Source organism: Rhinopithecus bieti, unplaced genomic scaffold (genome assembly GCF_001698545.2).
Source record: "Rhinopithecus bieti isolate Rb0 unplaced genomic scaffold, ASM169854v2 scaffold_4673, whole genome shotgun sequence".
NCBI classification, from domain to species: domain Eukaryota; kingdom Metazoa; phylum Chordata; class Mammalia; order Primates; family Cercopithecidae; genus Rhinopithecus; species Rhinopithecus bieti.
This window is the reverse complement of record NW_016804438.1, coordinates 438287-460939: the sequence shown is the minus strand read 5'-3', so window position 1 is coordinate 460939 and position 22653 is coordinate 438287. Positions and strand designations below refer to the sequence as shown.

The window sequence follows — 22653 nt, the reverse complement described above, 5'->3', positions numbered from 1 at the left end:
AATTAACAACTAAATTTATTATGAGACCATACCAAGTACTGTATTTGAGTTTTGCAGGAAGAAGACTAGTTCACAAAAATGGGGAGGGAGGTCAGCTGCAGCCAAACCAAACTGTCTTTGAACCCAGAGCAAACCAAAAGCTCTCTGTATTGTTGAATTCTGATTTTGGTCAAACTGCCTTTAATGTTACCTCAAAAAATGGAAATAACTAATAAAAACCTTACTATCAACTATATCTTAACACGTCCTCTCAATCACCCACAAAACAGCATAAATCGTTATTAAGCTCATAGAATCTGGGGTCTCTATAAAACCAATAAACACACATATACAGAACTCCATATGTTCATGGGTCATAGTTTTCAGAGAACCACCATAAAGAAGAAAACAACAGTGGGGAACAAAACACACCCAAAAAACCTGAATAGGGACAATAAACATAATTAACACGGCTTTTCTGGCATCTTGTCAAACACTCTTCCGTGTTTGACGGAAGACACACATCAAACACACATTCCGTATTCTGCATGGTTTCAGCATTGTGCTGAAATAATTAGCATATATAACCCAAATACCACACCACACCACATTTACTGTATACCATATCCCTAGCTACCTAACTGTGTATGCTCAGCTACTAAACATTCTACCATCATTTCCCCCTGAAGTCAAACAGCAGGACAGAATTGTTAAATACTTATTATAGCATGTCTCAATTGGCACTGAAAGTTGAAGAACCAGTTTCTAATTGAAGAGAAAAAAAGAATGGAAAATATTGCTTTAAAATAAAATTATCTCCCTTCCCTTGTCAGTTCAAATATGTGCTGGCATTAAAGAAACATCATATACAAGTTCTACTTCTGTTAAGTCCCTGGAATATTGCTTTAAAAATTAATGTTTACTACTTGAAATCCTATAAAAAGCTTCTGCTGTCCCACCCCTTTCTTGCACACTTAAAATTACATGGCTTCTTAAGCCAGGAAACTTTGGACCAATAGCTGGTACCACAAAGTACACAAGCTGTACAAACTAGATTTAACCAGCCTAGTGTTGGTGCGACCTGCCTTTCAACAGGCTCTGAAATACAGGAGCGTGCCAATAATTCCAGCTTTTCCCATGTAGCCATTCTTCCCTTTAAATACATCTCTATCAACAAACAAACAAACAAACAAAAAACAAACCAAAAAAACCCTCAGATATTTAACCTCTACTAGTAATGTACCCAGTTCATATCATATTTTTCTAAGAGAATTCAATCCTATTTGTCCAGTTTTTCTTTGATAACAATAAGGTGAGAGTAAGCACAGGCAATTCAAGGACACTTAAAGAGTGGCTCTGCAATCTGGTTGCCAGCAGAGGGTGACAATTAAGCTTGTGGGGTACAAAAGCAAAGGCTGAAAGATTATGACCACTCCCCCCACCACCTTCCCCCTCAAACACCAGGTTTCTTCCAGATCCTAGATTTCCACTTGTCACACAGACTTCCCGCTGGGTGCCCTGCAGGTTCCTTTCCATAAACAGCATGGATTTCAAATCAAGCAGGGCACAAGGCCTCTATTCAGGGGCCTTCACCCTATTACAAAAAAGCACAAAGGTGCAGGACAGGCTCACAATGGGCAAACAAATGAGCAGACCCCGCCTCCTCCTCCAACACACGTGCACACAGTTTCTGCCCAATGTCTAGGCTTTTTTTTTTTTTTTTTTTAAGTAAACTTTAGCTAGGAAATAGTAACAGGCTCAAAAGTCCTATGCATATTACCCTTTTATGTTTCTTTTTATTCTCTCTTCTTCGCTCAATGAACTGCTTTCTAAAGAAGTTGAAAAAGATCATTACAACTACAGTGGATAAACATTTCAATTTAGACATCATCCCCCTAAAATAAGCAACACAGACTAACAGACTATGAAAGCTATTAGAAAAATGTATTGTGGCCTTACATTTCCCTCTTTAAGGCTTTAAAAGTTCAAAATAATTAGATTCCACCAAAATCTCAAATACTATTCCTAACCACAAGAAGCTTTCAGCTATTAAGTACAGTTGGAAATAAAATCAAAACAAAATTTAGTGAGAACTATTGAACAGGAAACTTGTTCTGCCTCAGTTTATGTTTGAACATAAGTATTGATTTAATAAGGGAGCACACAGAAAAGGTGCCAAGTTGAAACCTATAACAATCATCAACTATATATATATACTTACAGTGGGACTATAAAGTCTGTTTGGCTGCTTTAATAACAATATAAAAATATTCCACACGAAACTTGAGCTTTTTCATCTTAAAAGCTATATTTATTTTTTGTTACATACTTATTTTCATCTCAAGAAGAGTAAATAAACAGTAAGAAGGCAATGACAGTATCGGAAAATAAAGAATATGTTCAGCATCATATTTTATAAACAAAGAAGCACAGCTTTACACTTTAAAACATTACTGCCATCTTTGGTTATTTGTAAGTTTAAGCAGCCAGTGAACACCAGTGTGTAAACCAATATACACATATAAATAATCACATTCATCTGCTGTATATGTAAAGAGTAGTAACTCTTTAAAAGAATGCTGTATTGTGATAATACTGCAATGCACAAGAACCGGGCAATGGGAATGAGGTTTTCCCTTTCAGAATTCATCAGTACTATTTTTCTACATCTCACTCACAATCTTTTAACCATTGATGGACTCTGGCCTTAACCTTCTTTATGTTATGAGTCACAGGTTACAGGGAAACTGACTCACAGAAGTGTGAAAAAAAAGTTTAGGGTAGTAATAATTACACATTTGTTTCAGAAATTTTCAGTTTGGTATTTCTTTCCCTTTTTTTTTTTTTTTTAAAGAAACAAGGTCTTACTCTGTGGCTCAGCCTAATCATAGCTCACCGTAGCCTCTAACTCCCAGGCTCAAGCAATCCTCCCGCCTCAGCCACCCAAGTCTCCCTAGTAACTAGGACTACAGGCATATACCACCATGCTTGGCTAATTTTATTTTTATTTATTTATTTTTATTTTTTTAAGGACGGAATCTTGTTCTTGTTGTCCAGGCTGGAGTGCAAGGCACAATCTCGGCTCACCGCAACCTCCAACTCCCGGGTTCAAGTGATTCTCCTGCCTCAGCCGCCCGAGTAGCTGGCATTATAGGCATGCACCACCATGCCCAGCTAATTCTGTATCTTTAGGAGAGACGGGGTTTCTCTATGTTGATCAGGCTGGTCTCGAACTTGTGACCTCAGGTGATTTGCCTGCCTCAACCTCTCAAAGTGCTCGGATTACAGGCATGAGCCACCATGCCCGGCCTAATTTATTTATTTTGAGAGATGGTGTGTCACTATGCTTCCCAGGCTGGTCTCCAACTACTGGCCTCAAGTGATTCTCCTGCCTTGGGCTCCCAAAGTGCTAAAAATCAGTAATAAGCCACTGTGCCCAGGCCTCTTTTAACACATGTCATAGAAGCTGACTGAATGCCCACTATGGGCTTATTTCCTTTGCTGGGTACTTGAACATATCACAGTATGAAATGAAACATGACCAGGAAGAAAACACTAGAATCCCACTTCTACTACAGGAAAGAGTAAAGATAACTATTACAAGGGCCTAGTAGAAAGGCCAGGAGCAGGAGTGCTTCTGTTTTCTTTTATTAGGAAATGAATAAAATCCTAATGGCAATATGTAACTTTGAATAAAATGTAGAATAACCAAAACGTCAAAGACCCTTTTAAAAAAATTAAAAGGGAAACCATTCCCATGGTATAAGCTTTGAATTTTTTTTTTTTTTTTTTTTAAGAGACTGAGTCTCGCTCTGTAGTCCAGGCTGGAGTACAGTGGCGCGATCTCGGCTCCCTGCAACCACCGCCTCCCGGGTTCAAGAGATTCTCCTGCCTCAGCCTCCCGAGTAACTGGGACTACAGGCATGTGCCATCATGCCTGGCTAATTTTTTGTGTTTTCAGTAGAGACGGGGTTTCACGGTGTTAGCCAGAATGGTCTCTATCTCCTGACCTTGTGATCCGTCCACCTTGGCCTCCCAAAGCGCTGGATTACAGGCATGAGCCACTGTACCTGGCCAAGCTTTGGATTTTTTTATTTACCTTTCTGCAATTTTTCAATGTGTTACCAAGTTCAAATGTGAATTTAAATCCTTTTTCCTTTATATATAACTAGAGCATATATTCTGTAAACAGCATATTGTTCAGCCTCTTAACAATATATTGTAGAGCTCATTCTATATCTACAACTAAATATCTACTTTATTCTTTTTTTTTATGGTCACACAACAATGCATTATTTGTAGGTGCAGCAACGTATTTAACCAGTCACTTATTGATGTACATTTAGGTTGTTTCCAGTCTTCCCTTCTTCATACAGCACAGCATCCTTATGCATACATCTTCATATGAAAATCTCTGTAGCATAAATCTTTACAAGTCAAATTTCCGTCAAAGGGTTGTGTATGTCCATTTTCACACTGCTATGAAGAAATACCTAAGACAGCTTAATTTATAAAGAAAACAGGTGTAACTGGCTCGCAGTTCTACAGGCCGTACAGGAAGCATGGCAGCTTCTGCTTCTGAGGAGCCCTCAGGAAGCTTCCAATCATGGTGGAAGGCAAAAGGGGAGTGAGGTGTCTCACATAGCGGGAGCAGCAAGGGAGAGAGCAGGGAGGTGCTATACATTTTTAAACAACCAGGTCTCATGAGAACTCACTCACCATCACGAGAACAGCCCCAAGACGATGGTCTGAAACCTTATTCAAGAGAAACCGCCCCCATGATCCAATCCTCTCCCACCTGGCCCCACCTCCGACATTAGGGATTACACTTAGACATGAGATTTGGGTGGAGACACAGACCAAACTGTATCAGATTGCTACATGTGAAATTTTAATATATACTGACAAATTGTTCTTAACAAAGAAAGTGTCAATTTACACTCAGAGTCCATCATTTTGGAATAGAACAAAACTTACTCCAGGTATCAAACTACATCATAAAAAGTAGCAAAACTAGAGCAGGGGATGAGTGGGAAGATGGGTAGACAGTAACCAAAAAAAATAAAGAAAGAAAAAGAAAAAAAAAGAATTTAAGAGCATATAGACTATAAACTAAAGGATGATGGAGGAATGGAGGACAGGAAGGAGCACCTTGGTCCCTGACAAACAAATGGCAATGGCACCTAGTAAGAGGTCAGTGAGGAGGTCTCCAGATGCCAGCAAAATCCAACAAAGAGCATCAGGTCAGAAACAAAATGCAACAGAGCCTCCATGGTGTCTTGGTCTGGAATAAGTGATAACTGTCATGTTACGTAAGAAAAGTTTTTCCAATAGGAAGAGAGTTAAGATGGCCACATTGTTATTATCTTGCAATAATTCAGAAGGAGGGAATGAATGATGATTTGAGCAGTCTCAATAATTTCCTTATCCTTTTCTCTTCATGCTTTGGAAATTCCCTATCACCAATTCCAAATCCTAAAAGGGAAACAGAAGCCCATCCCAGCATGTGAGGGTGGGGGGAGGTGGCTGGGACCACCTCCACAGAGAGGATGCCTGGTGGCCACACAGCCTGCCAGTTTAGTGAAATCATCCCTAGGCTTTGGATGTCTGGCGTGTTATTGACCTCCCTCCACTTTCTGTGTGTAGACGAATTTAAAATATCATTTCCAAAAGGAAAGCGATTAAATTCATACAACATGCACGTCAAGGATGGCATTTCAGCCCTTGGCACCTCAGGAAAGCCCCAACGACAGCTCATATTCACAAGAGGGGACTTGTGACAGGTACTGTGCACAGAGGTAGTGTGCACAGGGGTAGTGTGCGCAGTTCGTCCTAACGACAACACCACAAGATAGTTGCTATTGCTATCTCGTTTTTTCCTACCAGGAAACAAAAACTGAAGTCATTTGCAGAGCTAACTTATGAGCACTATGCTGGAGTATCTGCAAGTGATGGATATCTCTTCATTTCTATAATAACTGTACACTAGAGACAACTGGAAGCTTCAAACACTATCACATAATAAGGGATTGAATATAATTTTTACTTTTTAAGGTTTTATCCTGGGCTTCATGTATTCCCCTAAAATCTCTTTTGAAAAATTATAATCTTGAGTAGTTTATATGTGGAACACTTCTACAACATCAACTCCAGGATCATGAATAAGTAAGAAATGCTAAAATGAAAAATTCTCTTCCACAGGTGTGAAGGCAAGGCCGCACTCCTTGTCATCAAGCATTACTAGAAGCCCACAGGCTGGCGGGGGAGCCAGGTGAAGGAGCCCACCCACCAGATTATGTTCTTTAAGGATCTTCTACCAGCTCTTCTCTTTCTCCTGTCCTTTAAGAACGGGGGCTCCTTGCATCTGTACCCCAAGGACTCCATGTGGCCCCCCTGCTTGGTGGTGATACCCAAATCTCTACAGGAGGTCCTTAACTACATCCTTAATGTTTGGACCTTTCGAGAGAGTGCCTTGCACTCATCGGGACAAGAAATGACTCTCCCAAATGACCCCATAGACCTGTTCCTTGTCCCTTGGGCCCCCACCTCATCGAAGGTGAGTACCCAAATGAGATCGCTCAGAGCCACCCCACACAACTCATTATCTCTTCCACAATCTGTGTATGTTTGACATATCGCCAAAGCCCAAATCATCATCTAGTCTGTCCCCTTCCTCCCAATCCAAGAGCCGACACCTGCACTGCGGTCAATGTTGCTGACTTCCTCAAATACAAGTGCTCGGAAAATGCCTCCCCAAGGCCTACAGAAGGAAGTCTGAGTCCCAGTTTGGGCTCAGAAGAGCTCTTCAGGCACCCTCCGGCCACCAGGTCAGCTTCCACAGGGCTGGCCCCAGGGTGCAGAGCAAAACTGTGCTTCACCTATTCAGCTGCCCGGGTCCCATGGGCCATGTGGCCACTGCTCCTCGGTGCCTTGCAGCCGGTCCAAGTGGATGCCCTTCCTCCTCCTCACTCTCCTCAAGATCCTGCTAGAAGTTAACCCTATCACCCCCCAAAACAACTACCTCAAGTCAACTTCAAATGGGCTCCTCTTAAAGAACTTAGAATGCCATATCTTAACTATCTGTCGTGTATGCCAAACTGGACACCATTTCTCCAAGACGGGGATGCTGTCGTCTTGGATTCCCAAGGGCCCAGCATGGTTGGGTACTGGATAACAGCCAGGTGAATGACTGAATGGTTTCTATGAGCTTACACTTAGAATTAGACATAGCAACACAAAAACAAGTGTATGAGGACAAACATATAAAACTGAACAAAACTTGGGCACACAACCAAGAATATTTATCATGTTAACAGCTACTTGCCTGGTAAATGTGCTACAGAACACATTTTGCTGTTTGTTACAGGCAGTCTTATGGCAAAAGGATGACTGCAAAATAATGCAGTAAAAATATACTGGAAATTAAGACTGCAGAAAGCATCAATGAAGCCACCAGAATGGTGGTGGGGCTGAGGGTGGGGAAATCAAGACATTTGATGCTTACCAAAGAACAGATCAGGAATAAAATATCCTACCTCCCAAAAAATGATGAGTTTGGCAAAACCTACAGATCAAACCACGAATTTTAGGAAATAAAAAGGTCCAAGCAACATGTTAAACCATTGCAAATCAATCAGGAAATCCCAGGCTGTGGGAATTTCTACCAGACAAATGTCCCAGTTTCAATAAATAAATGGCAACAAAAAAAACAAAGTGAGAGGACGAGAAGGAGAGGAGATGGAGGAAAATCCTAGAAATGAAGGGATTAAAAGATAACAACAAACTGTTAACACTGGACTTTATTTGGATCCCAATTCAAACTACCCCAGAATATAAATTAAACAACAATACATATTCCACTTATGAGATTATTGGAAATTTGAACACTCATAATTGGTATGAATAAACTCTATTTTAACGGTGATAGCTGTATTTTGTCTCTTTTTTAAAGTTCTTTATCTTTTAAAGGCACATACTGAAATATTTACCCATTAAATGATACAAGATCCAGGCCAGGCACAATGGCTCACACCTGTAATCCCAGTGCTTTGAGAGGCCGAGGCAGGCAGATCACGGGGTCGGGAGTTCAAGACCAGCCTGGCCATGGTGAAATCCTGTCTCTACTGAAAATACAAAAAATTAGCCAGGCATGGTGGCAGGTGCCTGTAATCCCAGCTACTCAGGAAGCTGAGGCAAGAGAATGGCTTGAACCTGGGAGGCAGAAGTTGCAGTGAGCCGAGACCGCGCCACTGCACCCCAGCCTGGGCAACAGAGAGAGACTCCTTCTCAAAATAATAATAACATCTGGAAATGTACTTCAAAATAATAAAGGGGACAGGGGATGGGGGCGTGAGACAGGAGAGGGTAGAGGTGAAACAAGATGAAGGTGGAGTGACATGTGCCAGATTCATTACACCATTATCTACTTGTGTTTACGTTTGAAAATTTCCTTTTAAATGAAAGTGAGTGAAGTTAATGGTATGAAAGGCAACTTCATGAACCTAGAGTGGGGTTGAGACTGACTCTGGCTTTCATCTGAAAAACTATGCCTCCAACCTCCTCCCCTGTGAACACACATTAAGTATTAACCATAGAACTTTCAATCTTTCTGTTTCACAACGCCCCCACCCATTTTCATCTTTAACATGTCTGCTGCACTATTAAATCCTAATGCTTAGCTGTCTTAAACAAACAAAACTCCTCCGTGATCTTAACCAAATTAACCTTAACAATTTCATTTTTCCCCTAGGTTCCCAAAGTAAAACCTGCTCTTCTTGTTGACTCAGTGATCCTTGTTCAATCTGTTGATCTCAGCTCAGGGTGCCCTCCTAGCCTAAATCTGACACTCTGACTTTATCTTAGCCCCACCTCTTAAAGGCCTGGTGTCCTATTTCACCAGCTCCAAGAAGCCTTATGCAGCCACAGATCTCTTCTAAGCACCTTGAACCTTTGAGTTCAGACAAACCCAAATTCAAATGCCAACTTCACTATTCACCAGCTGTATGACTCCAAACAGCTTAGTTTCTTATTCTACCAGCCATATTGGGTGGCGATGGCCTATGCAGACCACAAGTGCATCACATCCACCTTCACTCCTCCTGCTTGTCTATCTCAGGCTCATGGTGCTCAAAGAACAGGGGTGGAATGGGTCTCTTGCGGATGCCATGATGAGTACTGTACATTATCTGTTCAGAAGACTACTAAATCCCTTTAATTCTTCCCAGTTCACAGCGATGGTTTCCCTTCCCCTCTGCTCCAAAACTCTTTTAGTTTAGATAAAAATCATGTGTCCAAAGTGCAAATGTTTTTTGACTGCAACTAATTCCAGAGGCCAATTAGAAGCTTAAAACCATTTTTCTTCTAATAAACTACATATATTATTGATGAGTCCAAAGAATATTTAGGATATTATTTATGTTCTATCAATTCAAAGGAATAATTATTTCCAGACTTTTTTTAACTTTTTTTTAATTTTCTTTTTTTTAGAGAAAGGGTCTCACTGTGGTGCCCAGGTTGGATTGCAGTGGCATAATCATAGCTCACTGTGACCTCAAACCCCTGGGCTCAGTGGATCCTTTCTCCTAAGCCTCCTGAATAGCTAGGACTACAGGTGTGTGGCACCACACCCAACACAAAACCATTCTAGAAAAAGGACAGGCTTGTATCAGGTACTTCATGATGCTTTCCTACTGATAAGTCTCAGTCTTATCGACAAGGGACTCAACACTGCGAAACGCCTGCAATCCACAGAACGTCACCATGGCACAGCCACCCATGTAAACAAGGACCTGCAGTCCCTGGCTTCAGTAAAGAGGAACCCCGAGGGGATTCGGAAGAAAAGAAGAGAGCAACACCAAGAGCAGCCGTCTCCCCTAAGCTTAAGAAGCAAGAATCCTGGAGGCTGCTAAGTTATATTCAAAACATAAGACAAGCTTTTAAATTTGCCTTCTTTCGTAAGAAAGAAGTTTTCGTAAGACTCCTTCCTAAACTAAAAGTGGGCTCAGAATGAGAAAGGAAGCCACATGGTTGCCTAAAATTAATTTTCCTAAAATAATCAACATAATGATAGGCAAGACTAAAGACTAAAGTAGTTAAGATTTTTAATAATGAATGTATTTTAATAAAGTCATAAAGGCAAATGAGCCACAGTAAATGCTTTGCTGTCTATGCTTTTGTAGGGAAAAGTAATGTATCTAATAATTTAAAAAAATCTATACAACATCCAAGAATCTCAACTCCCTGTAACTTATTACCTAAAGAATTCCTTTCCTCATCCATAAAACCAAGATACAGTAGGTCCCCATTACCCTTACCCGCGGTTTCGCTTTCCATGACTTCAGTTACCCATGGTCACCTGTGGTTCAAAAATATTAAAGGGAAAAAATTCCAGAAATAAACAATTCACAATTTTAAATTGCCCGCCTGGATGTTACTCCTCCCTTTGTGCGGCAAATCCACGTTGCAGGCGCTTCCCATCCACTGGTCATTTAGGAGCTGTTACCAGATCCAGTATCAGTGCTTGTGTTCAAATCATCCTTATTTTACTTCATAATGGCCCCAAGGTGCCAGAGTAGTGATGCTGGCAATCAATCAGCCAAACAGAAGCTGTAAACTACTTCCTTCAAGTGAAAAGTTCTTGACTTAATAAGCAAAGAAAAAAGTAGCACATGCTGAGGTTGCTAAGATCTAGGGAAAGAATGAATCTTTTATCCTTGAAACTGTGAAGGAAAAACAAATTTGTGCACAGTGTGCACAGAGTTCAGTACTATCCACAGTTTCAGGCGTACACCAGGGATCTTGGAACTTATCCCATTCCCTGGCTAGCAAGAGGGACTACTGTATAAGGGACCTGCTACTAAGATACAGGAACCCACCATCTAAAGTTGGATTCATGACCATGACACACTGCCTTCAGGCAATTAGCACTGTGCCTGGTGCCATTTAAATGTTCAATAAATGTCAGCTATTGTTATTTTTAAAAGCATATTTAAGAATGAGAATCAGTCTGGCCACCACAGATTATGCCTGCAATCCCAGCACTTTGGAAGGCTGTGGCAGGAAGATCGCCTGAGGTCAGGAGTTCAAGACTAGCCTGGCCAACATGGTGAAACCCCTCTCCCCAAAAAATTAGCTGGGTATGGTGGTGCACACCTGTAACCCCAGCTACTTGGGAGGCTGAGGCATGAGAATCACCTGAACCTGGAAGAAGGCAGAGGATGCAGTGAGCCAAGATTGCACCACTGCCCTCCAGCCTGGGTAGAAGAGCAAGACTCTGTCAAAAAAAAAAAAAAAAAGATGAGAATGAACTAATAGAACTTTATCCAGTGGCCATGAAGCTGACAACAGTGTTGGTAGTAACAGCAGCTGCTAATAATTCTACATCACTTACCATCTATGAGGCACTCTCCTAAGTGCTTTACTCATACAATAAACTCTTGATTTTCACACTGACCCTATAAAGTAAGTACTATTTTACTCATGAAGAAACTTAGGTTGAGTAACCTGCCAAGGTCACTCAGTTGGCAAGTGGTGGAGCAGGGATGGGAACCAAGATATTCTTTCTCTAGAGTGTGTGCGCTTAACGATGCTCCTACCCACCAGATAAGGAGGCACTTCTGGACCCTACCTGATGGCTGACAATTCCCAGCCTAAGGCTGGGGTCCAGGAATCTGAATTTCCCAGATTTGCCTATAAATTTCAAGGACTGCTGATTAAGTATAGTGTCAAATTTTCATTAAATTATAATTAAGTGAGTCCTACAATGTGGGGTTTTGGATATTACTCCATTACCTAGCATCTGTAGTAAGGCATTTTGCTGTAACATTAACAATGATTAATTTCCCAGGTAGATACCTGTCCACCCACCCTTCACCTATCCTCCTTGGGCCAGGGATGGTCTCATTTGTCTTACTGTGGTTACAGCAACAACTTGAGAAGATCATCATCAGCTTTTCAATGACACGGCCCTGCACTGGCATCTCACACTTGAAAGGCTGACTCTTGCTCCAAGAACCCAAGCCCCTTCCTCTCCTAGCCAAGAAGTAGACCACTCCCGGCACATGAGCCACAGACCTGAAGGGCCACAGGGGGCCTTCAGAAACTAACAACATCAGTTCTTCCCACCCCACTGAGGGACCATAACTCATATCTAGGGCCTGAATTCTCCACCTGGAGTAGAAGGGCTTTGAACACTCCCCTGAGAATACAGCAACTCTGTGATGCATGTATTTGTCTGGGAAGAGAATCTGTAGCTTTTACCAGATTTTCAAAGACTCCAGAAAGATTAAAGGGTAAGAACAGAGATGATCGACAATGGGATTTACCAAAACTGGGAACATCATAATTTCATAGAGATGTTTTAAACCAGATTAGCTGCAAATAACTACACTCAACATTGTAATACTTTTCTAAATAACTGAAATACAAATAGAAATTACTCAAGAATTTACAAATATGCCATTAGTATCTGAATTAAACATGCAATAAAAGCCCAGACTGCTTAAGTAACTCTAGTCTGAAGAGCTACCTAGGCCGGGCACGGTGACTCACCCTGTAATCCCAACACCTTGGGAGGCCGAGGTGGTTGGATCACTTGAGGTCAGGAGTTCGAGACCAGCCTGGCCAACATGGTGAAACCCCATCTCTACTAAAAATATAAAAAAATTAGCTGGGCGTGGTGGTGCGCACCTGTCATCCCGGCTACTTGGGAGGCTGAGACAGGAGAACTGCTTGAACCCGGCAGGCATAGATTGCAGTGAGCCGGAACTACACCACTGCACTCCAGCCTGGACCACACAGCAAGACTCTGTCTCAAAAAGAAAAAGGGGGGGGGGGGCAACCTAGAGAAGACACCTTACATTATTATCCACATGCTTCGCTCAGAGAGATGGATACCATGGGGGGTTGCAAGTGGCATGACAGCGAGACAGAGCTCCTGAGCCCACGTCTGGATAAACAGGTCCAGAACTTTTTTTTTGTCAAAGAGAGTGAAGTAAAGTGCCAGAAAGATCCTGCCTCAAAAGCCTGTCTTGCCAATTCGTCCCTAAAACTGTTGAGGGAGTTAATCTCAAAAGTTGTCTGATTTCTCTGTGAAATGCCTATGTAGTGAAAGCTAAAATAACTGAACGAAAGAGAGGAAAAAAAAAAAAAAAAAAAGCTAGAATAACAGAAGAAACAGCCAAAGACAATGAAAGATAAAGAAGATTCTGTTGTTTTGCATTGTATCAATAGTGCTTTCAAAATGCAAGAAGCATAAAGGATTCTGCCAATTTTTTTTTACAAGTATGTATTACTTTTTGAAGTTTTTACAAGATGTTAAAACGGATCATTTGATTTACAAAATTATCTCTTCCCCCATTCTAAGAATACAGACTTTCAGAAAAACAATATACTAAAAAGAACTTAACATCCAATTACTATCAACGTTACCAATCTTCTACGTAAGTAGACAGGCCACAGGCATCCCCCTTCTCTAAGAAACAGCAGAAAATGTGAATGTTTTAGAGATTCCCTTACATTTTGAGAGAGAGAGAGAGAGAGAGAGAGAGAGAGAGAGAGAGAGAATGTGTGTGTGTTTATGTGTGTTCCCATCAAGTGGTGCTATTATTGTAGGAGACTTTTTACCTTTTAAACAGTCAAATTTCTATTTGGGAAAAAAACGAAGATGACTCCAGAAATTTGAAGACTATCATCAATTTCATAGAAATTAAATTAAAATAAAATTTATTTCTTTACCCACTTTATTTCTTTAGGCACTTTGTTAAACACCTCCAACTTTCCAAGCAAGGTGAGTAATATATTCATCCTGAAGATAATCCCTTACTGCTCTTCCATAAGGAAAGCCGACATGAGAACCATTGCTTTGAAGCAAGGATGACACACCAAAAATCTGGCAACAGGTAAAACAGAGGGGTCCAGGGTCCTGCAGTCCCCCTGCTAATTAATTAATTAATTACTGCCTGTAATCCCTCAGCTACTCGGGAGGCTGAGGCAGGAGAATCACTTGAACCCGGGAGGCAGAGGTTGTGATGAGCTGAGATCGCACCATTGCACTCCAGCCTGGGCAACAAGAGCGAAACTCTGTCTCAAAAAAAAAAAAAAGAAAAGAAAAGAAAGAAAGAAAAACACAGCTGTATACTTACCAACGGGCCTTCCCTGCCTGACTTCCTGACGCCATCTTCTTCCGCCTCCCTAGGCTAATGCAAAGAGACATAAACCCATTCCTCTCCCAAAAGCCTAGCACTTTGGTGAAAATCAATCAGTGACCTACAGCTGGTTCTGTTCTTTCTTTTCCAGAAAAAAAGAAAAAGGTGACCACCGCCCACATTAGCAAATGCTAAAAATAATGCTACGCTTCAAACATCTGCAGATAATCTTCCTCTGGAATACAATATACATAGAGCTTGTTACTCTAAAAATTTTAAAATCAAAGAAACTGATGAAGAACTTTAATATATGTATAAATTATGTTTTATTTCATTTTTCATAGTTTAACATATTGAAATGAGCATGTTAAAGACAAATGAAAGCAGCTGAGAGTAGTGAAAAAACAATCCAGGAAAAAAATAATTCCCCAATCTCCCTTGTGTCAGAATATAAATATCAAAGAAAGAGAAGAGAATTGAGTGAATATATAATGAGCCTCGATGATACTTTTAATTGCACACTGCATTCTCTTCCTAACTTCTTCCCTCAATACCAGTGGGGGCAGGAGCAGGGTATCAGAGAGGAAGACAGATGGGCTGTCAGGCCCAGGGAATTGAAGAGGAGGGAGGTGAAGGGGTGCAATGAGGAGCCTTGCTCCGAGAGTGCCCGTTCTACCCAACTTTCTGGTTTAGAAGAGCAGGCTTCTTCTTCCTCCGGCTGCTGAGTCCAGGAAACTAGGACTAAAATCTAGAGAAGAAGGCAATGTCCATTCATGCGTGAGGACATCTGGTTCAATTCCATAAATCCTCCTCAGATGGGAGAGAGGGATCACTCACCTACAGTTAGTTACAGCAGTGTTAGGATCAGAGAGGAGGTGAAGCTTAACTGCTCTTTAGACTAAACCCTCCTAAGGTGTTTGAAGTTTTTCTTTAGCCTTTGATGAAATATATCATTCATTCATTCATTTAAAGAGCCAAGGTCTCACTCTGTCACCCAGGCTGGAGTGCAGTGGTGCGATCAGAGCTCACTGCAGCCTTGAACTCCTGGGCTCAGGGATCCTCCTGCCTCAGCCTCCTGAGCAGCTGGAGCTACAGATGTCCACCAACACGCCCAACTAAGAAATACATCTTCAATGATCTAAGGTTTTCCTCTCCTGTCTCCACGGTAGACAGTCATGCCCAGCTGATGTGATCTCCTCTACATTTCTAAACTGGGCTAAGCAGCTGCCCAACAGCGTCTGAGATGCTTCAAACCGGGACACAGCTGGCCGCACACTCCAGGCCTGCCTGGCTTCCTGGCTACTCTTCTCAGGAGGAGTCTTCCATCCCCTTCTAAAATTAGTATTGAAAATATTATTACTATATAATTCCTCACTTCCTGGTTTGATTCTGGTACTAGAAAGAAAAAACAACTTAAAATACATGTTAAACATGAAAATGAATAAACAGCATTATCAAATTATGATCCAATGCAATTAAATTCCCAATTGTACTCCAAAACATATTTTAAAACTACTGAAAGTTTTCCATTAAAAGCCAAAAACGCTTCGATACTGGAAGTGACATGTATAAAATCTGAGGATTTTTCTCTTGCTTTTTTCTGCTACCATTAAGGAAAAGCAAAGGCCCAGGCAGACATAGTTGCAACTAACTACAGATTCACCCTGATTTCTACAGCAATTAATTAAACCAAATTCATGCCAAAAGACATTTTAACATTCTCAAAATGTTATTTTTCTTCATTCTTCAATGAGTCTTTTTTTCTATTTTTTTATTTTAAAAAGCTTTCAGGAATAATGCCACCAAAACACACAATAAACTGAAACTGTTAATGCAGCAAATTACATCTATATTCGAAAAGAGTGCTGAGCTTTGACTATACTAGTTTTTCCCTCAAGGGAGAAAAAGGGAACAGAGAGAGGAAGGTCACTACTCCTCATTCCCATCCTCCTGGCATCAGTCATCCCGCCAGAGCGAGCGCAGGCAGGCTGATAGCTCCTGCAGTCTATCTAACCCCACCTCTGTGCTCCCAGAACCGGCCCCAACACAAGGTTAGAAGTCCCAAGTCAACAATCAGAGTCTAGGAATAGGCCTTGCTCAGTCACTAAGTGACACACAAGTTGTCTCCTCGGATGCTCATGAGCTCTTTAAACTTAAAAGGAAATTTCCCTCAGCAATGGTTCAAAGCCTGAGACAACCGCACACAGGGTAAGCAAGAAGAAAGAAAAAGATTCAAAATTCAAACATAACCCAAGGCTTCATGAATAATATCCTTTAAAACAAAGAATAACATTAATTAACTACATTCTGGTTTTTATTGAGTTAATTAATAGACTGTGTTAATATCTAAAAACTAAGCAATTAATGGCAACAAACTATATATGTCCTTGTCTTTGCTCTATTAATAAAATCTCAAAACAAGTGAAAGGAACACTTCAGTGGCTTTCCACAGGCCTTGTAAGGTTAATTTTCCCCAAAAATCTGCAGGATTGGCTTATAAATTAAATTCTGGTCTTATTTCTACATAAGAAACAGATGTGCATAATATAAATAACAATATAAGGAACTGTTTACCCCACAATGGATCACAGCCTCCGTCCTTAATGTGACTTCTGTGTTCCCTCAATGGCTTGAGTGGCATGCTGTTACAAGCTTTAATTCAAAAATATATTTCACTATGTTTTAGCTTTTAAAAAAGTATTTTCTAAGTTAAGCCCCTTTGAAATATTTTGCTTAGTATGTTGATTATGATGGATATTTTATGTTAAAAAATTCAAACTTATTTCACCCCCATGTTCCAGTACTATTTCCTTCTTTTCCAAATGATTGCCCATGTGCCAAATACTTTCAGTTCACTGCATCTCCTTTTAAAAATGCTGATCACAAAGATGTCTGAAGAAAGAGATATTTTAGAAAATATAACTTAAACACCCATCTACCTACTCTCATAAAAGTAGACTCAGATTTCCACTTGGTCCAACTACCAAGTGATCTACTGCTAGAAGTTAACTGCTAAACTAGTATTATTTTCTGTTTTAAACGATATTGAACAATAAATAACCTCATTTCATTTTTAATCACTGAGGTAAAGGCAATATAAATCAATAGTTCCCACCATAATTAATATGCTCCATCTAAATGACCTTGACCTGTTACCTGACCTCATTGTCTAGTTCGGTATCTCTCAGGAACGGGCATCCCCTTTATTCTCACTAACTGGGAACCGGCCCTACCCCAGGATCACTTCTTCTCTCACCAGCAAAGTCTTCCTCATTCTTCCAGACCTCCTCTAAGACACTTTTACTGACAATATCTTCTCCTAAGCCTCACAACACTAGAATCACAGCTTGAAACACACCCCTCCCAAGGCACCATCAACCCTCCTCTTCACCTGGGGGCTCCTTTAGGTCAGTGACAACGTCTGTTTCAATACTAGATTCCCACATGCAAAACAGTCCCAAGCCCAAAGCAGCTCATAAAATGGTTTATGTTTTACTTGTCCAACAGACCTGAGGTAAGTAAGTACACTTTCATAATACCCATTATTTCCCTTAAGAATCTGAAGCAATTCTATCAGCTTGAAGAGTAACTATACCTATAAAAGCAAAATTTGAAATTATGTCACTGCTTTACACTAAGGTTTGTAAAAAAGATCCATCCTCTCAAAAAAAAAAAAAAAAAAATGGTGACTTCTTAAATGGAGTTACTTCCTACAAAAAGAAAAAGATTCTTCTGGCTATGAGGGCACAACAGTGTCCCTTAAAGCCATGAAAACAGACAGGGTTGTGCAAGGATGCCAACTGTCCCAGACCAGCAGAAGAACTAGGTCACAAGAAAGGGTACTGACAGACAGCTCCCTGTCTGCGGCCAGGTAGCTCTCTTTTGAGTTACCTGATTCTTGGAACACTGGCCTTGACACTTAACACACAACACCTGCCAGGAGACGATGGGTGAAGGTTCCTCGAGAAATGTAGGCCTCAACAGGAAAGGGGGTCTCTTCCAGTATCTTAGGAGAGTGAGTCTGATGCAGAAGAGGAGTCAGAGGTAAAAGGCAAACGATTCTCAATCTAAAGGTACTAGGAGGAGAGAGAAAGGTCATGAGAGTTTGCTAAGAAGGGACAGGGAACCAGGAAGCAGACCCGCACGTGATGCATCGAGACCTGAAAATGGTGAAACGTAAGGCAAGCAGAAATGTTAGAGTAAAACAAAACTAAAACTAAAACGCAGTATTAAAGGAGTTTTCCCCTTTTATACGAAAGTATTAAATCTCGGATAATGAAGTCTGAGGAAGTAAGCTAGGATGTAAAAATAGTTTAAAATGGAAGCAACTTCTTCAAATAGCTTTTTTTTAAAGGCCTTAAAAATAGACACTTTTAAAAGAAGGAAATGATGAGTGTTGAGTAAATAAGATATCTGATGAAGGCACAGTATGCACCTCTGATGTCCTAGTTATCCTCTCTCTACAACAGGAAGAATAAACCGGGCCTACGCACTCCAGTTCTAATTCTGCCCCCTAAAAAGAGCAGCAGAGACAAGAAATGGTGATGGTAACGAAAATGTAAACAACAAGAAGTTGTGGAATTTATGGAGCCACAGTGTCAACAGTAAAACAAAAAAATTACCGATGTCCAACTGTGTACTTCTTCCTGATACAATCAAGTTTCCACGATCTGTTCCACCATTGTAACACATCACCTAGATCCATTCGACTTGCAAATTCTGTGAGGTCTCTTTAATTCTGTTGGTGCTCAGAAAACAGTTAAATCCTCACTAAAAATAAAACTTAAAATAAGAACCATTGGAAAATATAGATTAAAATGTAGGAAAGTGAGCTGGGGGAGGGCATAATTTGTTAAAACCTTCTAGAGAGGAATTTGATGTTAAAAAAAAAAAGGCAGGGGGGCTTTTTTTTTTTTTTTTGAGACGGAGTCTCGCTCTGTCGCCCAGACTGGAGTGCAGTGGCGCAATCTTGGTTCATTACAACCTCTGCCTCCCAGGTTCAAGTGATTCCCCTGCCTCAGCCTCCAAGTAGCTGGACTACAGGTATGCCTCTTGTATTTTTACTAGAGACAGGGTTTCACTATGTTGGCCACGCTAGTCTTAAACCCCTGGCCTCAAGTGATCTGCCTACCTTGGCCTCCCAAAGTGCCGGGATTTCAGGAGTGAGCCACTGAGCCGGCCCAAAACCAAATCTTTAAAATGTGCCTGTTCTTTCTTTTTTTTTTTTTTTTTTGAGACAGAGTCTTGATGTGTCGCCCAGGCTGGAATGCAGTGGCACGATCTCAGCTCACTACAACCTCTGCCTCCTGGGTTCAAGTGATTCTCCTGCCTCAGCCTCCTGAGTAGATGAGACTACAGATGCGCGTGACCACAACTGTTTAATTGTATTTTTAGTAGAGACAGGGTTTCACCATGTTGGCCAGGCTAGTCTCGAACTCCTGACCTCAGGTGATCCACCCACCTCGGCTTCCCAAAGGGCTGGCATTACAGGCATGAGCCACTGTGCCTGGCCTAAAATATGCCTGTTCTTTTGCCCAGCAATTCTATTGAAGAAGAAAGCCTGTTTGCTCACATACACGCATCTATACTGCACAAAAGAACCAGCTATGAAAGCATTCAACAAAGCACTATCTGCAATTCCAAAGAAATCACAAAATTTAAATACCCAGCAGTAAACATTTATCTTCTTCAACACTGTAAAGTATATTTACTATGTTTCAGCAAATAAAAAAGATTTTTTGAATGATTAAATCAACAATTTTCAACATGTTTACTAAGTTTCTAGTTTGTGCAGGCATTGACCTAGGTGCTGGGGACACAACAATGACAAAACAAAGTCCTTCCACTCATAAATCTTATTTTCTTAAGGCGAAACCACACACAATATTAAAAAAAAAAGAACAGAAAAAGAGTGGGCTTGACAGAGAAGAACCAAAGATTTCAAAGTGTCAGGAAGGATGGATTGACATACATATTGTTGGGATGGGGGAAAATATAGACAGGGCAGGTTTGTGGATAAAGGGCTGAGTGGCCAGAGGCCTGCTTTGGATATACTGATTTTCCCAAGCCTGCTGGGCATTCAAATTAGTGATTACCTGCAGGAGCTGGACATACATAGATGCAGAAAGGACAAGACAGGTCCAAGTTGCAAAAGTACATATGAAAGTCACAAGCCTCCAGATACTTAAAGCTTTGAGAGTAAAAGAAATCATACAGGTAAGGTGGGTACAGCCACAAAAAAAGAGGGGCCAACACTGAGCCCTGGTCATGGGCCAGTACTTGAAGGCCAGAGAGATAAAGAAAATCTAGCAAAGAAAGGCAAGGAGCGGCCACAAAGTAGGAAGAGAGCCAGGAGAGGGTGGCGTCCCAAGAACCAGGCAAGACAGGTGCTCCAAGGAGGAAGATACCATCAACTGTGTGGAATGCTCATGACAGGCGAAGGATGGAAGGAATGACTATCACCCATCGACTGAATAACAGAACACTGGAGGCTTTGAAAAGAGCTGTTTCATACCGCATGATCTCACTCAAATGTGGCCTCTAGAAAAGGTGATCTCAGAAGTGGAGAAGGGAATGGGGGCACCACGGGCTGGGAAGGGCTGGGAGTTAGGGAGTGGAGAGTGGAATGGTGGCTCACGGGCTGGGGCGGGCTGGTTGTTGGGAAGTGGAGAGTGGGATGGGGGCACCACGGGCTGGAATGGGCTGGGAGTTGGAAGTAGACAGTAGGATGGTGGCTCACAGGCTGGGGTGGGCTGGTTTTTGGGAAGCAGAGAGTGGGATGGTGGTTCACCGGCTGGGGTGGGCTGGGAGTTGGGGAGTGGAGAGTGGAATGGGGGTACCATGGGCTGGGATGGGCTGGTTGTTGGGAAATGGAGAGTGGGATGGAGGCACCACGGGCTGGGATGGGCTGGTTGCTGGGAAGTGGATGGTAGGATGGTGGCTCACTGGATGGGTAGGGGTGCTGGTTATTGGGAAGTAGAGAGTGGAATGGGGGCATGACGGGCTGGGAGTTGGGGATGGTGGCTCACAGGCTGGGGCAGGCTGGTTGTTGGGAAGTGGAGAGTGGGATCTTTATGTTTCAGCAAATAAAAAAGATTTTTTGAATGATTAAATCAACAATTTTCAACATGTTTACTATGTTTCTAGTTTGTGCAGGCATTGACCTAGGTGCTGGGGACACAACAATGACAAAACAAAGTCCTTAGTAGGATGGGAAGTCCCATAGTAGGATGAGAAGAGTAAGTTCAAGAGATCTATTGTACAACATGGTGACTATAGTTAGTAATATATTGTATTCTTGAAAAATGTTGCCAGGCGCGGTGGCTCACACCTGTAATCCCAGCACTTTGGGAGGCTGAGGCGGGCAGATCACGAGGTCAGGAGTTCAAGACCAGCCTGGCCAATATGGTGAAACCCTGTCTCTACTAAAAATATAAAAAAATGAGCCAGGCATGGTAGCGGGCACCTGTAGTCCCAGCTACTCAAGAGGCTGAGGCAAAAGAATGGCATGAACCCGGGAGGCGGAGGTTGCAGTGAGCGCTGGTGGCGCCACTGCACTCCAGCCTGGGTGACAGAGTGAGACTCCGTCTCAAAAAAAAAAAAGAGAAAAGAAAAACGTTGAGAGGATATAAGGTGTTCCTACCACAAACATGGTTAACTATGTGAGGTAATGTATACGTTAACTAGCTAGATGTATTCATTCTACAATGTAGTATATATACTTCAAAACATCACATTGTACACAGTAAATAATACAATTTTACCTCTCAATTTACAAAGAAAGTGGAAAAAAAAAGAAAGTATGAAAAGAGTTGTTTCAATAGAATAGTTGAAACAAAAGCCTAGATGGAGTAAATTCAAGGGACACCAGCAAGTGGAGAGCACCAGAAAAGAGAAAAACAGGCTTGCGGTTTTGGTCAAGAAAGGTGTTTTTGTTTTGTTTTGTTTGGGGTGGGAGAAATGGTGGCATGTTTAAATGCCAATGGGAAGGACAGAGAAATGGATGGTGTGGGGAAAAACCAAGAACTTGAGTGGACCAGGGGCATGGGGCAGCCCTCCAGAGGAACAAGGAGATTTCTGGCAGAGTGTGTACATCACAGAACGCAGACGTGATATGCAGACACAGCCTGGCTGGTACCTGTAAGTTCTCCTAATTGCTTGTGTTGATTTCTTCAATGAAACAGGAAGCAGCCTCACTAGCTCAGAGTGAGAAGCAGGGCTTAAGCCTTTTGGGTTTGAAGACAGAGGGGGATTTGAAATAGCCTTAGGGAAATGCAAAGTTACAAGGCAAGATGATCTAACATCAGTGGTCACCAACTCAAAGGAATAGCAGGGTCTTCCCTCCCTCTTTCCCCATTCCACTCACTGGAGTGGGCATGAAGGTGTATTTCATTAGGCTTGCATAAATAGGTTTATAAGATGGGGCTGGCAAGTATTTAAAAGTACATGCAGGAGAGTGAGGGCAAGTATAATGATGGGCTTGGAATTTTAGTTGGGTAAGGAAGAAAGTGATGACAGGAGGGGCATGAGA

At 41.6% G+C, this 22653-nt stretch overlaps 1 protein-coding gene across 2 annotated transcripts in view; it reads right to left on the bottom strand.

Annotated features, from left to right (window-relative positions):
* LOC108527170 (AT-rich interactive domain-containing protein 1B-like) overlaps window positions 1-22653 on the bottom strand; it is a 279894-nt gene that overhangs the window by 172523 nt on the left and 84718 nt on the right. The gene's annotated exons all lie outside the window — the stretch shown is intronic.